The 19,590-nt window shown below is 38.7% G+C and overlaps 1 protein-coding gene across 1 annotated transcript in view; it reads right to left on the bottom strand.

Moving 5' to 3' along the window:
* Window positions 1-18,175, bottom strand: part of erm (earmuff) — a 130,648-nt gene extending 112,473 nt beyond the window's left edge. The window contains exon 1 of the mRNA XM_067770083.1: window positions 17,782-18,175. The gene's annotated coding sequence lies outside the window, so the exon portion shown is untranslated. The remainder of the gene's footprint in view (window positions 1-17,781) is intronic.
* Window positions 18,176-19,590: the final 1,415 nt, after the last annotated feature.

The following is a 19,590-nucleotide window of genomic DNA, read 5'->3' as shown; positions in this document are numbered from 1 at the left end:
ATACCTATCTCACACTCCATTTGGGCAGTCAATAGACTCATATAAATAACTTAATTTAGATTATTTATTAATTACTATATATAGATATAAGCTAGGCTTAGTATACGCTGTAAGAATAAATAAATAAATAAATAAATAAATCTTCATCCGGTTCAGTTGTACCGATTCGGGCTAAGACATCCGCTTGACAGTTACCCAGAATATCACTATGGCTCGGGACCCAGATAATCTTAATTGTAAAATAATTCGATGCAATCGCAAGTGAGGTCAGGTACTCCCAGACCACCCTCAATCGCACTGAAGTTGAGCTCAAGGCCTTTATAGCCGTTTGGCTATCAGAGTAGATGTTAAATTCCCTAACCGTAGTAGCAGTGGATAGCATTTCATCCACCGCTTCCTGAATCTCAGCAACTTCCGCTTGGAATACACTGCAGTGATCAGCCAACTTAAACGGTACATTTAGCTCTTGACAAAAGACCGCCCCCCCCCCCCCCCCGCCAACCTTTCCGTCCAACTTCGACCCATCCGTGAACAAGTTAACCGGTCCCAATCCCCAGATAATTCCTATTACCCACTCCTCCCTCGGGGGAATGACTGGGGTGAAGGTTGCATAAGGAGCGGTTATCGGCATGCAATAGTCCGTCCTGTCCGGGATAAAGTCGAAACTAGTAAGAAAGCTAGAGTGTCCGAAATCAGAAAGCATATAACCCATATCATGAAGCCTGAGGAACGACCGGGCCGCGGCTGCCTTTCCCGCAATATCTACTGGATGTATATTCAGCATGACATTCAGTGCCAAGGTAGGTGTTATTCTCAGAGCGCCACTGATACCAATCAGCGCCGACCGTTGCACTGACACTAACATTTTGGAGGTGCTCGCCGTGTCCAGTGCTTTCCACCAGACCAGCACCCCATAGAGCAGAATCGGTTTGACCACCATCTCATAAAGCCAGTGTACTACTCCTAGCGAGAGCCCCCATCTCTTTCCGATAGTTATGCGTCGGAAGGTTCGGGTTTCAATAACGCATCAACTCCAGTATTTTCTCCGGCTGAGAGGGCCTGGCAAGCAACCACACTCGGGCCGTCGGTCGAAGGGGGAGATCCCTCCGTTCCGCGACCTCGAGTCTGGCTCCCCTCCAGACCTCCCCAACCAAAGAAATTATTTTCTTAAAGATACAGGCCCACCGCTCGTCAGCACAAGTAATCAATCTAAGTCCATGATACCACTTCGAATTGTGAAGTTCCGTTTTGGAACTTCTTCAAAAAATTGTTCTTGAATATTCTCGTGCGCACTCTAATACATGCACGCTCCAATCAAACACCAAAAATACTGATTTTGTAGTTTTAGTTCACTATGTTTTTATTTAAGTCAGTTTTAGTATATATTATTTATTAAATTTAGCTTTGTAGTATACTAAGTAGTTTTTAGTTATTTTCACTAGACTTAGTTAGTTCTTAGTTCGTATAATAATATTTTAGTTTTAGCTTTTTCTTGCACGCACTTCGTTCAACATTACAATAGTGATGGCCGCCTTTTCTTTTTTGCCGACCTCCCCGTTTCCAACTTGTTTCAACACCTGTTGTCCATTCACAATAGACAACAGGGTTGCACCAAGTGGGAAACAGGGTGAGATCATAAGGCTGCTGTACTAGCATGGCCGCGGACCTGGGCTCTCCATAACAGCGGTAATATAGGCCGGTGATATGGCGCTGGCGAACCACGGCCACTCCTCTCGGGAGATGGCACCATCCTCCCTGCTCCTATCCAGGACCCCGAGGGTCATGGAGCCCACTCGTTTAGCGATTTTGCTAAACACAATTGCGTCCCCACCTCCTCGGGCCCTTTTTGTCGTCGAGGCACTCCGCTCATCCCACCTTTGCCGCTTCCTAGCCCCCAGACCCTGCTGCTCACCCGCATCGTTCGACACCGATGTGTAGTGGTCGCAAGCTACGACGCTTCTGGCCCACTCCAGTGTCCGTCAATGCTTCTCAAAAATCTGAGCTGCATTCCCTTCGCCGTGGCGCTCCAAGATCTTCTCAGCCAGGCGCCGATCACCCAGAGCTTTCCTATGCGGCGTCGATCGCCTACCTTTCCTGGCAGGCATCGACCCCAGTGCTCCCGTTGGGAAAGCTCCTCGCGACAGGGCTTCCTTACTGGTACTGGGCTGGTCCATCGCATTCGCCGGACCTCTACCTTTCCCAGCCACAGCCCAATATGGGCCTGCATTGGGTGTCGGTTTCGACACCCCTCCACTACCCGGACTACCCGTACCTACGGGGTATGAAACCAAACCCCTGCGCTGATCCGTCTCATCAGCCCTTTTGATCCGCCGGGAGCTTTCCCGGCTGCCAGTGACCTGCTTCGGAGCGCTGTCCGCACCTGTCGCGTCATTCGCACCATGACGACTTTCGCCGTCACTACTACCCTTCCTTTTTGTTTGTCTTCGTGTCCATTCTAAGAAGTCCCCCCTCAAGGCCGCTATCCGGAGCCGATTGTGTAGTCGCCCTTCAACGGTCCCGTGGTTATCTATGCTGCGCAGGGAGGCCACGCCATTATGGGTAATGCGTTCAGAGCCAGAGCGGACGCAAAGCGAGAAAATCTTCAACCGTACTTACACCACCAACTTAACGGCGACGGAGCCGGAACGTAGGTACCTTAAGGCCCGCCACGATTTAAACGCGACTTGGGCAGGTGCAGCATTAGCCTGCCAGCCGTTTCGATAGGGTTTCACCCCGACCTACTAAGGTGGCAGAATACCGTACCTACCAGCCCAAAGTCATCAATTCCGGGGGGATGCGGGGGGTGCGGGTTTTATTGAGTTGTCCTCTCTAGATCCGCCATTATCAGTAGAAGCAGGGGCACCTCGTGCAGGACGTGATAACTAATCACGTGTGACAATTCGTCACTATGGCCGGTCTAAGACTGATACCAGTACCTGATCCAGAGCCTGGAACCACGTATGATATCCAAGCCAAGTATCTTAACCCCTTGCTTTAACCATTACAAAGTTGGCAAATATTTATGACTTGCAACTACATTACCGTTATAGATACGTTAACGCAAAATGCAATAATTAGAAAGAAAATTGTGAATGATCCTGGTCCGCTCCTTCAAATTTACCGAGCCTTGGTAAGAACATTGTTTTATAGCTGCTTACGGAAGACGACGGCGTCGCCGCCGCCTATAAAGTGATCGGCCTAAGCCTCTATGTAGTCTTTGTTAGAGATATACGCCGCCGATTTGCGTCGTTTTTCGCACGCCGCCGTCGAATGTCAAAAAATCAGCGTGTTACTACATTTTAAAACTTTCATCCACGGTCCTTGTAAGTTTTAATTATGTAGATGCGCAAAGGATTATACGACTTTCACCCATGAGATACGCAATGATATCCACTTAGACTGCTTATGATGTCAAGAGCGGCATCCTTGGCCGAATAGTTACTTCCTCATGTTTCAAGGTGTTTTTTTGGTGTAGCTCGGAAGCATAGCGCGACAAAGACATCCGTCAGAAAGTCTTCAGAGCTACACCTTGAGCTTCTAGGAAAATGACGTCGTCGAAGGTATGAGTTCGAAGTATGGCAGCGACTGGTGGTTGGGACTGCTACTGTTCGCACATCGGGAATTGTATCTCTTAGAAACTGAAGGCGCCCTTTGGCGCGATCGGCAATAAGCCAGCATTGATGCTAATCGTTAAAACTGTGCCACAAGAGTCATGACTATTAGTAGATAATTGATAGCAACCGTAAGTCGCCTTTGTGCGTGACCATCATGTAGCCACAAATGATTTAAAGAAATCGTGCCGACGAGTGGTATTAGAGTTAGCCCAGAACATCTCCTTCGGTGAAACTACGCTACACACGTGTGACCATTTTAAGAAGCAAGCAGCTAATTCCGAAATTTTCTGAACGATCCGCGAGATTTTGAGGCAAAAACCGCGGATCTTTCCGAAATGGCCGGAACGCGATTTCCTTAAATACATATACACAAAACCTTTCCAAATATGATTTTTTTTTAATTTTCGCTTTACGAGCATCCCAGATACTCATCCGCACGTTAATGATATTGTTCCAGATCGTCAAACATGCCATTGACGTCAGCACTATGTTTTCATATTCATTAATTGTGGACAATGTGACACTCTGAAGTTCAGCCATTCAATTCAGAGGTTTACGCCGGTCACTTTGTCGGCGCGCCGGACAAACCTCGAATATGTATGTATGTACATATGTTACGGAATCTTTGAGCATAATTTTCTACAAATTTCAGAAGCTTAATTAATCTGAAACCGAAGACCGATGACAATGCAATAATTTTATGGTGGGGTGACATAAGCTCAAAGGACATAAAGTCTATTGACCTTATGAACTTTGAAAATGGCCATAAGTTTAACTGAAACTTTGCGCACGTATGACAATGTAATAATTTGGAGGTGGGGTGACACAAGCTCAAAGGACATAAAGTCAATTGACCTTATGACCACTTTAAATGGCCATAAGTTTAATTTAAACTTTTCACATGTGACAAGGACCGATGACGATGCAATAAATTTATGATGGTATGACATAACGTCAATTGACCTTACGACCACTTCAAATGACCGTAAGTTTAATTGAAGCTTGGCACACGTATCAAGGACCAATGATAATGCAATAGTTCAATGGTGTTGTAACGTAACATAAGGTCAACGGACATAAGGTCAGTTTACCTTATGACCCCTACAAAGTAGTCATAAGGCCAATTTACCGTATAACTATTTGGTTTTGGTGATATGGTCGATTGGCTATTTAAAGTGGTCACAGAGCCATTTGACTTTAGGGCCCTTCAAAGTTTGGTGTAGGGACCATTTAAGAAATATCCGTTTGATCATGTGACCATTTCGGAAAAACGACCATAACCATATTTTTACTAAAGTGAGATGAACACCAAAGCAAACACGCTCCGCAGGATCAATTTTACGTTAATTTCCAATCGCTTTTTTACTCGATTTCCCACTGGAACCAAATAAGGATGTAGAAATGTTAGCACCGCGGAATTTTTTATTCGATATTGTGTTTAGGCGCATTTTAGGAGTTATTCGTATACTTTTGTGTTGTTGGTGCGCATATAATTTCAGCATACAAAAAAATATTCTTACATAATATTAATTATTTATTATTCCCATCCCATTCCCATTTCTAAAACTTATCATCGAGTGATCACATTAACAATTCAATTTTTTTTTTTTTTTGTTTCACGATAACAATCTTTGATAAGGCACTAATTGAACCCCATAAACATATAAACTATGATGTTGGTTGCATTGAAATCTTTACTAGGTTTATCAAAAAACAAAAACAAATCCTCTTCTTAATATTTTAAACTATTTTCAAAATTCGGAAGGGTGAAAGGTGTGTGCTTTTCATTGGAAGGGTATTTTCTGTCGAAATTGATTGATATATGTACATGCAGAGAAATGCACACCTATAGATAAGTGCGTTTAGTATGTACATCGTCCTATATATGTGTAGGGGAGTCTATGTTCGTTAACACCTGGGATGGAACCCTCACCGGTATCTCCACTAAGGACACTTTAAGATACTGCAAAACTGAAGCCCCTTAATGAGCTCATTGGGCCTACTACTGCTACTACAACTTGGCGAAAATGATCTACATCACCATTTACTAGGTTAGGTTAGGTTGAACTGGCTTGTCAATAAAGACCTCACATAGACTGAATGTGTTCAGAGTGTTACCAGAATTTGTTTGACGATCAAACGGATAAACGCCAAATTTGGGACCAAAACTTATCCTAAAAGTTTTTTAGGACCTATGTAGCTTAATTGCTGCCTCTAGATCTGGCAACTCGCCGCCTCTACTAGCTGCAGCCTTGACCTCACGAGCGCAAGACACGAACACATCTGCTGTTACGGGCGAGGCCTAACTTATAAGCATGTGACGCTCGAAGGCAGTGTGTTGTAGTATGCCCATCGTGAGCCTAAAGTCTTGTCTCTTTCGAGATATGAACAACATTTGCTAGAAGAAAATTACATACTTTTTGGTACAAGTCGGCCTCCTTTGAAGTACACTTGCTTAGGTTAAAATCAATTTGATTTTTAATTCCTTTCATTACTCGTTTATGTAACACTTGGCTTACGTAACATCCCCGATTCATTGGTGGTTAATAATTGGGAAACCTTAAAAGATTCTAACAAAGAGCTTAAATAAATCCCCCGCAAAACAAATAAGATGATTTCAAACAAATGTAAATAAAAAAGCCAACTAAAATTACTTTCGTGAACAAATAAATAAGCAAGCTGAGCTATGTCAACAACAACAATAATAATAATACGATGTAAATGGTGGTAAATGTAAGTAAATAAACAATTAAAATGTCACACCGAATTGCAGTGTTGAAAGCTGATGATGATGACGATGGTGAGGATGCAACGTTTGAGTGGGACTTGTCCTGAAGGCGTCACAGTGATTACGCACCACTGACAGAAAAACTACTAAAATGTTTATTTGAGTACGTCTAAATATATGGGCATTTATAGGGAAGGGAAAAAGGGGCTAAAGACCTATACTCTATTGTTAAGCTCATATCTGCACCTCCCATGGCTCTGGGAAGAAAACATAGCAACCCTATCTCCAATACACAGCTCGATCACAATATTCCAGCGTCTTCAACAAGGCCAGAAGGAGTAAGCCACTTACTAGGTTGATGTAGGCATTTATCATACGACACCGAAGGTCCTGGGGTTAAGACACGGGAAAAGCTACCTAAGAATCTTTAGACAAATTTTGTTTCAAGCTCAGCCTATTACTCGCCTTATATTTAGTTATATTTTTAATTAAGGAAAGCCAAAGGAAACTCCTTTAATACCACATACCGACAGCATCTTAGATCCAGAAACCAGACTATATATTTTCGAAGTATTTTGATACGATGAATCGAAATCTGGCCTCAAAATTGCTCTATCACCTCTGGTTTTCGAGATATCCTAACCTAAAAGTGCAAAAAACACCGTTTTTGCCCATATTTGAGGTTATGTAGCCTGGCAGATGTTTTCTTTCACCAAAATTAAAGGATGGCATCTTTAAGTACAAGTCTTTTTCTTTCAAATGGCGCTAAGTTTGCTCAAATATCGTTTTTTTTTCGGTGAGATATCGCATTTTGAAATTTTCATGTTTCTAAATTTTCCTACACCTGAAATCGATTCAGATAACATATACATGATATAGTCGATTACTAATTTTCTTGAATTGAGTCTTATTTTTCTTAAAATTTTGTCTCACACCATAAGTTTGCTAACTCACCACACCCCTACACTATCTAACCCTCGGGTACCGAGTCACACACAGCCCTGACCCCTGGAAACCACCCCTATCATACCGCAAGCAGGCTTACCCACTTAACCCTGGGGACAGCGTTTAATCGCATATTTTTCTTAAAATAAGTCTTATTTATCTAGATGTCTCACACCACAGGTGGGCTAACCAACTTAACTCCTAATCCACCAACCCCCGCGTATCTCCTAAAGAAACATGAAAATTTCAAAATGCAATATCTCAGCGAAAAAAAAAATTATATTTGAGCAAACTGAAAGCCATTTGCAAGAAGAAGACATGTATTTAAAGATAACATCCTCTAATTTGGTGAAAGAAAACATCTGCAAGGCTACATAACTTCAAATATGGGCAAAAACGATGTTTTTTGCACGTTAGGATATCTCAAAACCAGAGCTGATAGAGCAATTCTGAGGCCAGATTTGGATTCAGCGCATCATAAACCTTCGGAAATATATAGTCTGGTTTCTGGGTCTGAATGTTGGTTAAATTTTGTCGGCCTGTGTAAGCTTCCGCGGAAGCGTGGAAGAGTGCAATGAGTCTTTGGAAAATTCCTTCAGGAAACCCTGCTTCACTGGAGTACTTGAAAGATGTAAGTGTAGTTAAGGAGCCAGCGATGAGCAATGATAAATCCTCAGAGTTTATAGAGGGCACTCATGTTCACGATGTCGCAATTACACGGTAGTTCATTCACTCACGTTAAGCTATTTCTGACCAAACAGGTTTAGTTGTAGTCTCCATGGTAGCAAAAGAGGTTGCATAGCCTACTAACTTTTTTAAGTGCTATAAGTCTCCGGGACCTAATGGCATAATCCCGTTGCAGCTGCAGATATTCTCAACTGCTTGAAGTTGGCCTCCTAAAGCGGAGAAGCGCTCTCACGTTTCCCCTAAGGATAATCGATATCTCGGTTTTGCGGACGGATCTAAAATGGCTTACGCAGTGTGAGCGGGAGTTCCTGCAACAATTCAGGTCACGTCCATTTCCATGAACATTTCTCGCACCTTTCAACACTCATCGAATTTTACAATGCACTGTCGAAGCGGAATGAAGATTCTTGGAAACTCCTCTATCGAGAACCTCCCAAAACTTAAGGGTTTCAGGGCAGGGGAACTTCTCAAATATATATACTGGGTAGAGTAGAACGGTATTCCCAACGAGGTTTTTGAAAACTCGTTAGCTTTTAATACAAGTTGTCATTTGGTATCAAAACGGAGCTTTAGCGCTAATTACAGTCATAGTAGACTTGTCAAATCAAGCATTCTGAAACCCCCCAGTTCCCATTGGTGGAATACCGGTCCTATATATACATACATACAGAGTAAGATTCCTCAAAGGCAGTTATCTGTTAACTGATAGAAGAATCAGACGAACATAAAGACTTCGAGTTTTGTGTCTTTCTTTACATGGAAGGGGCTTTCAATAATTTTGTGTCGGCTGCTTTACAGGCTTCGGCGCCGAACCGCCTCTGGTTCTGTTCGTCTAAGGATTATTGCGGGAGGATGGTCACAGAAGTGCGGGAACTGTACAAGAGTTCAAGAGAGCTGTTTCTACTACCGAATCGGTGCAATGGGCAGCAACCTAACCTAGTGTCCGTATGATAACGGCCTATCTTCTGATGTAAATAGATGAATACACTCTTAAGGCAACGAATTTGCTGTGAACCAACCTCTGGTCTTTTTGGCGATGTTTGGATTGGAAACTTAGCAAATCTGCCTTACGGGTGTCAGCACAGTAAAGTGTGTGTGCATCGGCTATGGCTTATAGTAAGAAGTTCCCATTTCGGAAGCTATAGGAATGAGAACGAAAAATAATGATTTTGTCACATTCTCTGCCGCTGCTCAGCACCTAACCTAACCTAACATCTATCCTACCTTTATCTACGCCCCTGTGTAAATCGGTTTGTATATACATTTTCATTGTACTAGTAAGTATGTAAATAGTACCCGTGTCAGCTTTTTGATGAGTGCAATGAAAATCGACAATCCAAACTGGATCACACACAGCAACAACAATCGGAATATCTCGTACTAGACACAATACAAAAGCGCATTACAGCATGAAGCCAACCAAACCAGCGAACAACAACAACTCCAATAACGTGATAAAATAAGAAAAAGAATAAAAATTGAATGTAAACTGCGAGACAGTTTTTGGCCGCTGGGGATTTGCGGGCTGTGAACAGTCAACACACCAACAGACGAGACAGCCGACGGTGAGCAAATAAAGCTGCCGCTGTTGCGCCGTTGGATTTCAACTCAAAGGGAACTGGCGTATGTAGTAGCAGCAGTTCCCAATTAAAAATTCAACCGAAATCGAAAGCAACAATGGAAATGACAAACACACATATATACAAAGACACATAAAAAAAATATTCTTAAACTTGTGTAAATAGATGATACGAAACGAAGAATAAGAAAAATAAATTTATACGACCCACTGTGCAAGGACATGTGTAAATGCCAGGACGAACTAGGGTTTATAATACAAAATAGTTGCTGTACGTATCTGCATATTCACACACACATTCACACTCTCACACATACACACATATAAACAGTTAACCAACATCAACTAACTTTGATTACATTGGCTCATTGAAATTCATTTGCCCTGACTGACTGTGGTGCGCTTTTTTACAAATATGTCTTTTGAACTCTGACAGCTTTTCAAGCAGTGGGTGAGCATCGAATGAACCGACAAACAAACAACAAATAGTGCGCCCAGTCATCAAACGAAACGTCACTCGTTTGCAGTGTCAATAAACTTAAAAAAGTTGAAAAGTGGTAAGTATCGCTTAGAATGTTTCTGTCAAATTTCGAAAATGTGGACATAGCAATGCACTTGAAGATTCCCCTTTTTTGTTAGTAATTGCATTGGAGGGTTTCAAGCATTATTGTAAAAAAAATTTGGCAGGCGATATGTTTGAAAATTTATTTTTTTATCCAATTTAAATCACTTCTTTTTAATTTTACATCAACACTTCGTATTTACAAAATATTTTTTTTATACCCAGCTGTACTTGTACACAGGGTATTATAACTTTGATTGCATAACGGTTGGTTGTACAAGTATAAAGGAATCGAGATAGATATAGACTTCCATATATCAAAATCATCAGTATAGAAAAAACATTTGATTGAGCCATGTCTGTCCGTCCATCTGTCTGCACGTTAACACGATAACTTGAGTAAACATTGAGATATCTTCACCTTGCACGCGCTTATCTGGACCCAGAATACATTGATATTGAAAATGAGCGAAATCGGATGATAACCACGCCCATTTTTTATATATATAACATTTTGGAAAACACAAAAACCTAATTATTTAGTAAACAATGCACCTAGAATGTTGAAATTTGACGTGTGGGCTGATATTCAGATACAAATTTTAAAACATTTTTAAACTGGGCGTGGCACCGCCCACTTTTGATAAAATCAATTTTACAAATATTATTATTCATAAATCAAAAATCGTTAAAGCTATCGTTAAAAAATCCGGCAGAGGTTGCCTTTACTATAAGGAATACTTGGAAGAAAAATTAACGTAATCGGTTAAGGACCACGCCCACTTTTATATCGTAGACGAATAAAATAAGCTATATCTTTGTAAAAGAGACCTTATATCAATGGTATTTCATTTCCCAAGTAGATTTATAACAATACATAGGAAAAACTTCTAATTTTAATAGATGGGCGTGGCACCGCCCCTTTTATGACTAAGCAATTTTCTATGTTTCGGGAGCCATAACTCGAAGAAAAATTAATTCAGAATAGAACCATATGTATATGGGGTATTCCATCCCATTTCGACCAATTTTGAACCCGACCCCTTTAGAATGGCCTGAAAGTTTTTCTTCTTTTTCTAGCTTACGAAAGACGTCTTTCAGAAGTTTTTCAAATTTTTTCATCCAACTCAAAAAAAGTTATGAATTTTTAAAAAAACACCGTTTTTGTTTTCAAAACGCTATAACTTTTTCAAAAATTGACCGTTTGGGATCTTTTTTTTTTAAATTTGTTTTTAAATGTACTTTTCGGAAAAAATTCAAAAAAAGTTTAAAGTTTTTTTTTTTTTTGTAATTTTTCAGTTTTTCGAGATTTTTTGAATTTAGTCCTTTTTTTCTCATAAAAAACTTCAATCAATTCTGCAATCATTCCCACTAATTCCGGAGTAGGCGGAGAATTTTTTTTTTTTTTTTATTTAATTGAAAAAAAAACTTTAAATTTTTTTTTGTATTTATTCCGAAAAGTACATTTAAAAACATATTTAAAAAAAAAATGATCCCAAACGGTCAATTTTTGAAAAAGTTATAGCATTTGAACAAAACACCATTTTTTTCAAAATATTTAAAACTTATTTTGAGTTTGAAAACGGTGTTTTTTTCAAAATGCTATAACTTTTTCAAAAATTTACCGTTTGGGATCATTTTTTTTTTAATAAGTTTTTAAATGTACTTTTCGGAAAAATACAAAAAAAAAATTTAAAGTTTTTTTTTCAATTAAATAAAAAAAGTTCTTGGCCCACTCCGGGATTAGTGGGGATGATTGCAGAATTTATTGCAGTTTTTTATGAGAAAAAAAGGGCGAAATTCGAAAAATCTCGAAAAGCTGAAAAATTACAAAAAAAAATTTTTTTAATTTTTTTGAATTTTTTCCGAAAAGTACATTTAAAAACAAATTTTTTTTAAAAAAAAAGATCCCAAACGGTCAATTTTTGAAAAAGTTATAGCGTTTGAAAACAAAAACGGTGTTTTTTTTTAAAATTCATAACTTCTTTTGAGTTGGATGAAAAAATTTGAAAAACTTCTGAAAAACGTCTTTCGTAAGCTAGAAAAAGAAGAAAAACTTTCAGCCAATTCTAAAGGGGTCGGGTTCAAAATTGGTCGAAATGGGATGGAATACCCCATATATATTATTGCGCAGCCTTGTTACACTATTAAGCACACAAAACAAACAACAACAGCATTTCAAGTGTACATCTGGGCATGTATTGTTCGGTTTCACCCGAACTTAGACTTCCTTACTTGTTTTTTTTTACAAGTGGATCCGACAGATGCTTGCAATCGAATAAATTTTTATAATTTCCAAAAAAGGGATTCTTATGCAAATTAGTGGTAACGAATTTCCTCTCCTTTTTCCTCTCTTTTACGTCTACCTAAAATCTATCGTGCTCTCATCAGGCTAATTCATAACACTCATACCACAAGATACACAGCGGCGCACAGAAAAACAGCTATGGCAATTTTTATCTTTCGTCAAAGAAATTCTTCTTTTCTTTATTTCCGTATTTTGAGAAAAACTTCTATGAGTTATGTAACTGAAACTATGCAAACTAATCTCAAAACGTTGCAAAAAAATTCGAAAATTAAAGACAACTTTACGAAAATTTCGAACTTTTTATTTAGAGTTTTCTAAATTTTATGAAGTATGCACTTTTAGTCGAACCAATCACAAGTTATAAAATACATTAAAAAAAAAACTCGTTTTGCTTTTGGAAAATGTTTGACCTGCCATTATCAGCAGAGCTGTAAAAGGCCTCTATACTACCAATTCAAGTCCTATAGTTAGATAATTTTGGTTTGTTGCTTGCATTGTTTCTAGTTTATCATAAAGGCTGTCCTTGCTGGCGTCAAAAGAGCTTGTTGGGGTTGTAACAATGATTCCGCACGAACAAAAGGGAATTCTCAAAAAAGCCCTGTTACGATATTTCAAGGAAACTAACAGTTTCCACAGTATCATACCATAGGTTAGATTAGGTGGTAGCTGCCCTAGTAAGGGAAGCTCACTTGGACAACATGAAGGTCCATTGTGATACCACATACAATAAACTAACGGTAACGTAGATATAGCTACTTAGAGAATCGTTGGGTAGCAACGATAAAGCTCCGAATGATACCGATCTCAACTTTGGATAATTCCTCTGGAGATCCAAGTGAGTCGTGACCGAAGTACTTTCGCCTAGTTCTGGCAAAAGCTGGGCAATCAAGCATAAAGTGATTTGGTGATTCCACCTCATCATCTTCCATACAGCTGCAGCAGGATGGAGTTTCAAGTATATTGAGACGTACCGCATGGATGACCATTGTTTTTTTTTTACAAGTGGATCCGACAGATGTTATACTGCTACCCTAGTATCTGCTTGTGAACTCAATTATTTCGGCAGAACTCCGCCCATCCACTTTCGGCCAGAAAGATATTTCTACCCTACAAGAGGTGGTGTTCGCCCAATCTTTGCCGAGCTGACTCGAGGCCCAATCCACAGGTGGCCAGCGGAATCCCGTAATCCCTACAGCCGTCTTCATCCGGTTCAGTTGTACCGATGCGGGATAAGAGATCTGCTTGACAGTTACCCGGGATATCACTATGGCCCGGGGTCCAGATAATCTTAATTGTAAAATAATTTGATGCAATCGAAAGCGAGGTCAGACACTCCCATACCACCCTCGATCGCAATGTAGTTGAGCTCAAGGCCTTGATAGCCGCTTGGCGATCAGAGTAGATGTTAAATTCCCTAACCGTAGTAGCACTGGATAGCATTTCATCCACCGCATCCTTAATCGCAGCAAAAGTTATTGTCTGAATAGCATTCTGCAATGTGGATATGAACTGCACAGCGCATATGCTTACAGATCGAAATTAAGACAGGGTGACGCTTGCATGCTTTCTTTTTTTTTTTTTTGTTTTTTGGAGACTCGGTTTGGTGGAATTATCAGAAACTGCTTGTTCAGCTTCTCTTTGCGGTCTTTAATATAGAGAACTTCCGCCTCTAAGATTTTCGTCGGTCTATTCAGCAGGCATGCCTTACCTCGGGAATATTCTATGCCACTAAATCCACAGAGGCGTGAAGCTTCCACAATGTAGCCAATATTTCCCAAAATTCAGGACGAGATGGAAAGAGTCGGGATTGCGCATGACGGTAACTGTGGCTTTCTCCCCAAAAATAATAATACTTTTACGAATTTATTTAAAAAATTCAAAAATTTCGTGCATTTAAATTAAAAATAAAACGTATGGTATGTGTTTATTCTCATGGTGGAATCACCAGGTTAAGTAAATATGTAAAATAACAAGTAAGGACGGGACTGTCTTCGGCTATGCCGAAGACTTCATACCTTTCATGAATGGGGCTGAACAATAATCTTATCCCATTCGTAATCTCCGAATAATCGGATGTATAAGATAAGAAATATATAGTGAACAGATCTACATACCTAAACGATTTCTAAGATAAATATAAAATAAAAAATATGTGGGTACTTTTTGTGAGGATGCAAAGTTTCAGGTTTTTTGTGGTCTGCGTGTAAAAACTATGACTACGAATCACGTATTTCACCAATATATGACGTAAACGTAACTATTTGATGAATTGTTATGAATTTTGAAGCTGCTATCCGTAAAAAAGGGGCAAAAATGACAGTTTATATGGGGTATATAATATATATACCACCGATCTCTCTGATTTTTTCAGACAACAATATATGCTATATACGTAAGCAATCGGTGAAATTTGAAGCTTATAGCTGGTAAAATGGGGTAGAAATTGCGAAAAGTTTCTTATCTGAACAATCGGTTGTATGAGATATATACTATATACACCACCGATCTCAATGATTTTTTCAGACAACAATATATACTATACACGTAAGCATGTGGTGAAATTTGAAGCTTCTAGCTGTTAAAATGGGGCCGAAATCGCAAAAAAAAATATATATATACTATATATATACTATATATACCATCATATATATATTATATATATCACCGATCTCTATGATTTTTTGACACAACAATATATGCTATATACGTAAGCAATCGGTGAAATTTGAAGCTTATAGCTGTTAAAATGGGGTAGAAATTGCGAAAAGTTTCTTATTTGAACAATCGGTTGTATGAGATATATACTATATATACAACCGATCTCTATGATATTCTCAGACAACAATATATGGCATATACGTAAGCATTCGTTGAAATTTGAAGCCTCTAGCTCTTAAAATAGGGCAGTAATTACGAAAAGTTTCTTATCTGAACAATCGGTTGTGGGGGATATATGCTATATATACGACCGATCTCATCAATTTTTTCAGGCAACACTATGTGCAATATACGAAAGTATATGGTGAAGTTTGAAGCTTCAATCTGTTAAATTGAGTAAGATATTACAAAAATCCTCTTTTTCTGAAAAATCGGTTGTATGGAGGATATATGTTATAGTGGTCCGATCCGTCCGGTTCCGACAAATGTCTAATCGGACACCCAAATACACCCGCTCACCAAATTTTATCAAGATATCTCAAAAATTGGGGGACTAGTTTTCATACAAACAGACAGACGGACAGACGGACAGACGGACATGGCTAAATCAACTCCGCTCTTCAACCTGATTATTTCGGTATAATTAATGGTGGGTCTATCTATTTTCCTTTAAGGACTTACAATTTTGGGTTTCGTGACGAAATTAATATACCATTTCATTTTCATGAAAGGTATAAAAATACAGAACATATACGCCATCTGAGACGGTAAGCATGTATTTTCAACGGTCATAAGAGGTTAAAGTTTTTACCCGCTTTGAAAAAAAGGAGTAGAAATGAAAAGATGGTAAAACAATTGTAAGGACTACCTTTATATAAAAGGACCAAAAATAGTCTTGTTGAATTTTGACTAAAAAACTTTAACAAAGGCTGTTGTAAAAGAAGTTTGCTATTTAAAACTATAAAGGTGGAGCGAAATCTTTCAATTTAAGGCAAACCATGTACTTGGGATTAACTAATTGTTTATTTAAAGTTTAAACACGCGCTAAACATGTATAATTTTAAATCCCAAAATTCTTTTACAAGAGCTATTGTTAAAGTTTTTTAGTCAAAATTCAACAAGACTATGTCTGTATTAAAGGAAAAATTGCCTTCTATTTTTTGTATAAAGGTTTATATAAAGGTAGTCCTTAACATTTTTTTATCATCTTTTTACTTTCAATTTTTTAGTACTGCCTACAAAAAGGCAATTGCAACTTTTATTAGTAATTTAAGTAATTTCTAAGTAAAAATTCTTATCTTTATTTATTTGTTCAAAATAGCAAGATTTAAGAGAATTAGTGGAATTTTCGCTGACAACAGACTTCCACCTCGCATCATAACAAGAGAATTCCACATCGTTTGTCAGCTACTTCATTCGCACAGCTGAAAATCGTGGTGAAATTCGCATACGCCTGAAAGTCTAAAAGAATCGTGGTGAAAGTCGCGTAAGCCTGAAAGTATGCAAGGACGTGCATTGAAGTGGGCCTTCAACGAGGTGGAATTCTACCACGCTTGCAACACTCAGGAGGCTAGCCATGAAGGTACGGCCTAATCTTCTAAATAGTTCGACTTGTGCATTACGTAACTCAAATTTTTTGATCAAATATTGCACTGTTACCTAGTTTTAAACTATATTTCAGGTTTCAAGTCTCTAGATATCCAGGAAGTTAGTTAAAAATCGATTGCAAGATTCCCAATTTCAAACTAGTTTTCTCAGTGCCATTGCATTGTCATCGGGTTCTGACTTACGGCCCAAGTTTCATGTCTCTAGCTCATCGGGAAGTTACTGGAAAATCGATAGCAAGATTCCCCTGTTTTTAAAGGATTTGCAGTTATCTTGGCTAGCGCACCACCTACAGAACTTTCTTTTCTATAAATTGTATTGTCACCGGATCTCGAACTATGTGCTAAGTTACAAGTCACCTGGAAGTTAGTTAAAAGTGGACTGAAAAATTCCCAAATCAAAATTAATTTTCTTAATATCTCAATCCATGCGCCACCTAGCGAAATTTGGTTTGATCAAGTATTGCGTTATCACCGGGTTCTGACTCACTGCCAATTTTCAAGTCTCTAGTTCACCGGGAAGTTACTTAAAAATCGATCGTCCTTCGTTTTTTTTCATGGATTTTCAGGGATATTCGTTTATCTCGATTCGTCTGTCACCTGGCGGCATTTTGTTTCCCACGAATTGTAGTGCCATCGACTCGTAAACTATGTGCTAAGTTTCAAGTCTCTGGATCACCGAGAAGTTACTTAAAAGTCGATCGCCGCAAAATTTCCATTTTAAAATAAATTTTCTGTATATATCGATCCATGCGCCACCTAGCGGAGTTTTTTTTGTTTTGACTTGCATTGTAATGTCTCCCAGATCTGAACTATGTTCTAAGTATCAAGTGTCTAGCTCAACGGGAAGTTACCGAAAAAGACTTTTCCGTGGGTCAAAAATTCGTATGGAAATGAGGGGACAAACATGAAATGGACTTAATATAAAGGTAATAATAATAAAAAAATAGCTTTATTGACGAAATTTGATAAAAATTGCCGTTGCTATTTTTCTATTCACTGCTGTATCTCCAAGATTTGGAAAAAAATCTCACTTCTTTTGAAATTTCTATCTTAAACTTATGTACTATAAATAAACATAACACGGTGCACCTACCTTTAACTGGTGAGATGGCTATCCTTTATGAACTTTTTGTGCTGGTTGTTAATGATATGTCTGAAAATTTCCGTTGCGTTCTTTTTATTTGAAACAGTTATTTTTGTTTTTTATTTTACTGTAATCGTTTTATATTTTTTCCCAAAATTTTAGCTGTATACTTTTTTTCACTTTTGCACTACCTATACACAAAGTTTTCTTGCACTAATTATTTTATTTTATTTATTTTATAATTAATTAATCCTCTACTAAATTATTTCACTTTTATTCAAACCAGTACATGAAATTTTCGCAGCCACACTATTTTTATGAGATTTGAAATTTGTTACAAAACGCGCTTTAAGCGTACAATTCAACTGTCAATGGCGACGTCAAATTTAAAATGCAAATGTTTGATTTATGACGAAATGTAAATTAATGCAAAAATATGACCTGAGTCACCACAAAATAAAGAAAAACACACAAATATATCTACATACTTTTATAACTGCACAATTTCGAACACATTAAATGTATTAAGTTGCCACACATGAACGAAAAAATGTAGGTGCATAATTACCTCCGTGTGTGAGTGGGTGGGTGGGTGTAGGGAAGCCATTCGCTGCGTCTGTGTGTGTCAATAGGTAAAACATACACACACAAATGCATCATATACATATGAACATACATATATGAAAGGACAGCGGCAAGTGGCTTAGAAAAGCCTGAAAGAGATCCCTACAATTTGTCAGTGTGTTGAATTCTAACCACTACATTCAAACACATGCGCAGCTGTTCCAGAAATTTTGTATATTCCTTTTGTTTTTGTGTTGTTGTTTTTTTTTTTTTTTTTTTTTGAGCCTAGAAATTATTGATGAGTCGACAGCTGATGAACGACGACGATAATACGAGCAACTGAAAACAAAAATGGTGGCGTTAGCGGCTGAGGCGACGATAGTGTCAGCGGCTTGTAGGTGTTCTGCCTCCCTCGAGGTATTAACGTGCGAGAATTCACTCACCCACACTTTCAAGCACATCCACATGAGTGGATACCGTGGGCCGCGTGCTGAAATGATCTCCCGTATCAAATGCGGTTTTATACCTTTATAGTTTTCCGACGGCAAATTCTAATTAAACGTTTTCTTGGAATTTCGCTCAATGCACACTGGCGCACTCTAATATCGGCAACTACAGTTACAATACTCGCAATAACAATATGAGCGAAAAAAAGTCAAAAAATTCGCAGAGAACGCGGTTTTATCGTCAATTTGTTTTTGTAATTACTGCTCATTGCAGCACACGCCTTCTGATAAGCGCAAACGATTTTGTTTTTGTAAATTATATACATAAATACGTTCATATACACACTTATGGTTGCCACTCTGATCTATTTCGACTAAAATTGTAATTTTTTACGTTAAAAGTGCTCGTTCCAGGCTACCATAAATAGCCTACAGGAATTTTGATGGACAGAACAAGGTATGACGACAAGCGGACTTGCAACTTTTATTGTAGCTTTCATTAAAGAAACGCCAGGTAAAGTAAAGCAAAGGTGTTTAATTAGTGGTGGAAAGGAACTGTGCTACCGAATCGCCGATGCACATCATGACATGGACCAGTGTACTCATTCCTACTTATAACACATATGATCTGATCGAAATCTTTTATGCCGTCTTAAAAGTCGGGGTGTGAAGGAAGGAGTCTTTGGTACTACAAAAAATAGACAACACGGCTTCCACGATATAGCATATCCGAATGTGGTGAGGCTGATTAGCTTCGTCGCGTTCCGAAATGTTCTAATTCCAGTTTTCAGCATAAAAAATATATCAA

The sequence above is a fragment of the Eurosta solidaginis genome, chromosome 2, assembly GCF_040869045.1.
Source record: "Eurosta solidaginis isolate ZX-2024a chromosome 2, ASM4086904v1, whole genome shotgun sequence".
NCBI lineage: Eukaryota > Metazoa > Arthropoda > Insecta > Diptera > Tephritidae > Eurosta > Eurosta solidaginis.
The sequence above is the reverse complement of the archived record's forward strand: the minus strand, read 5'-3'. Positions and strand labels throughout refer to the sequence as shown.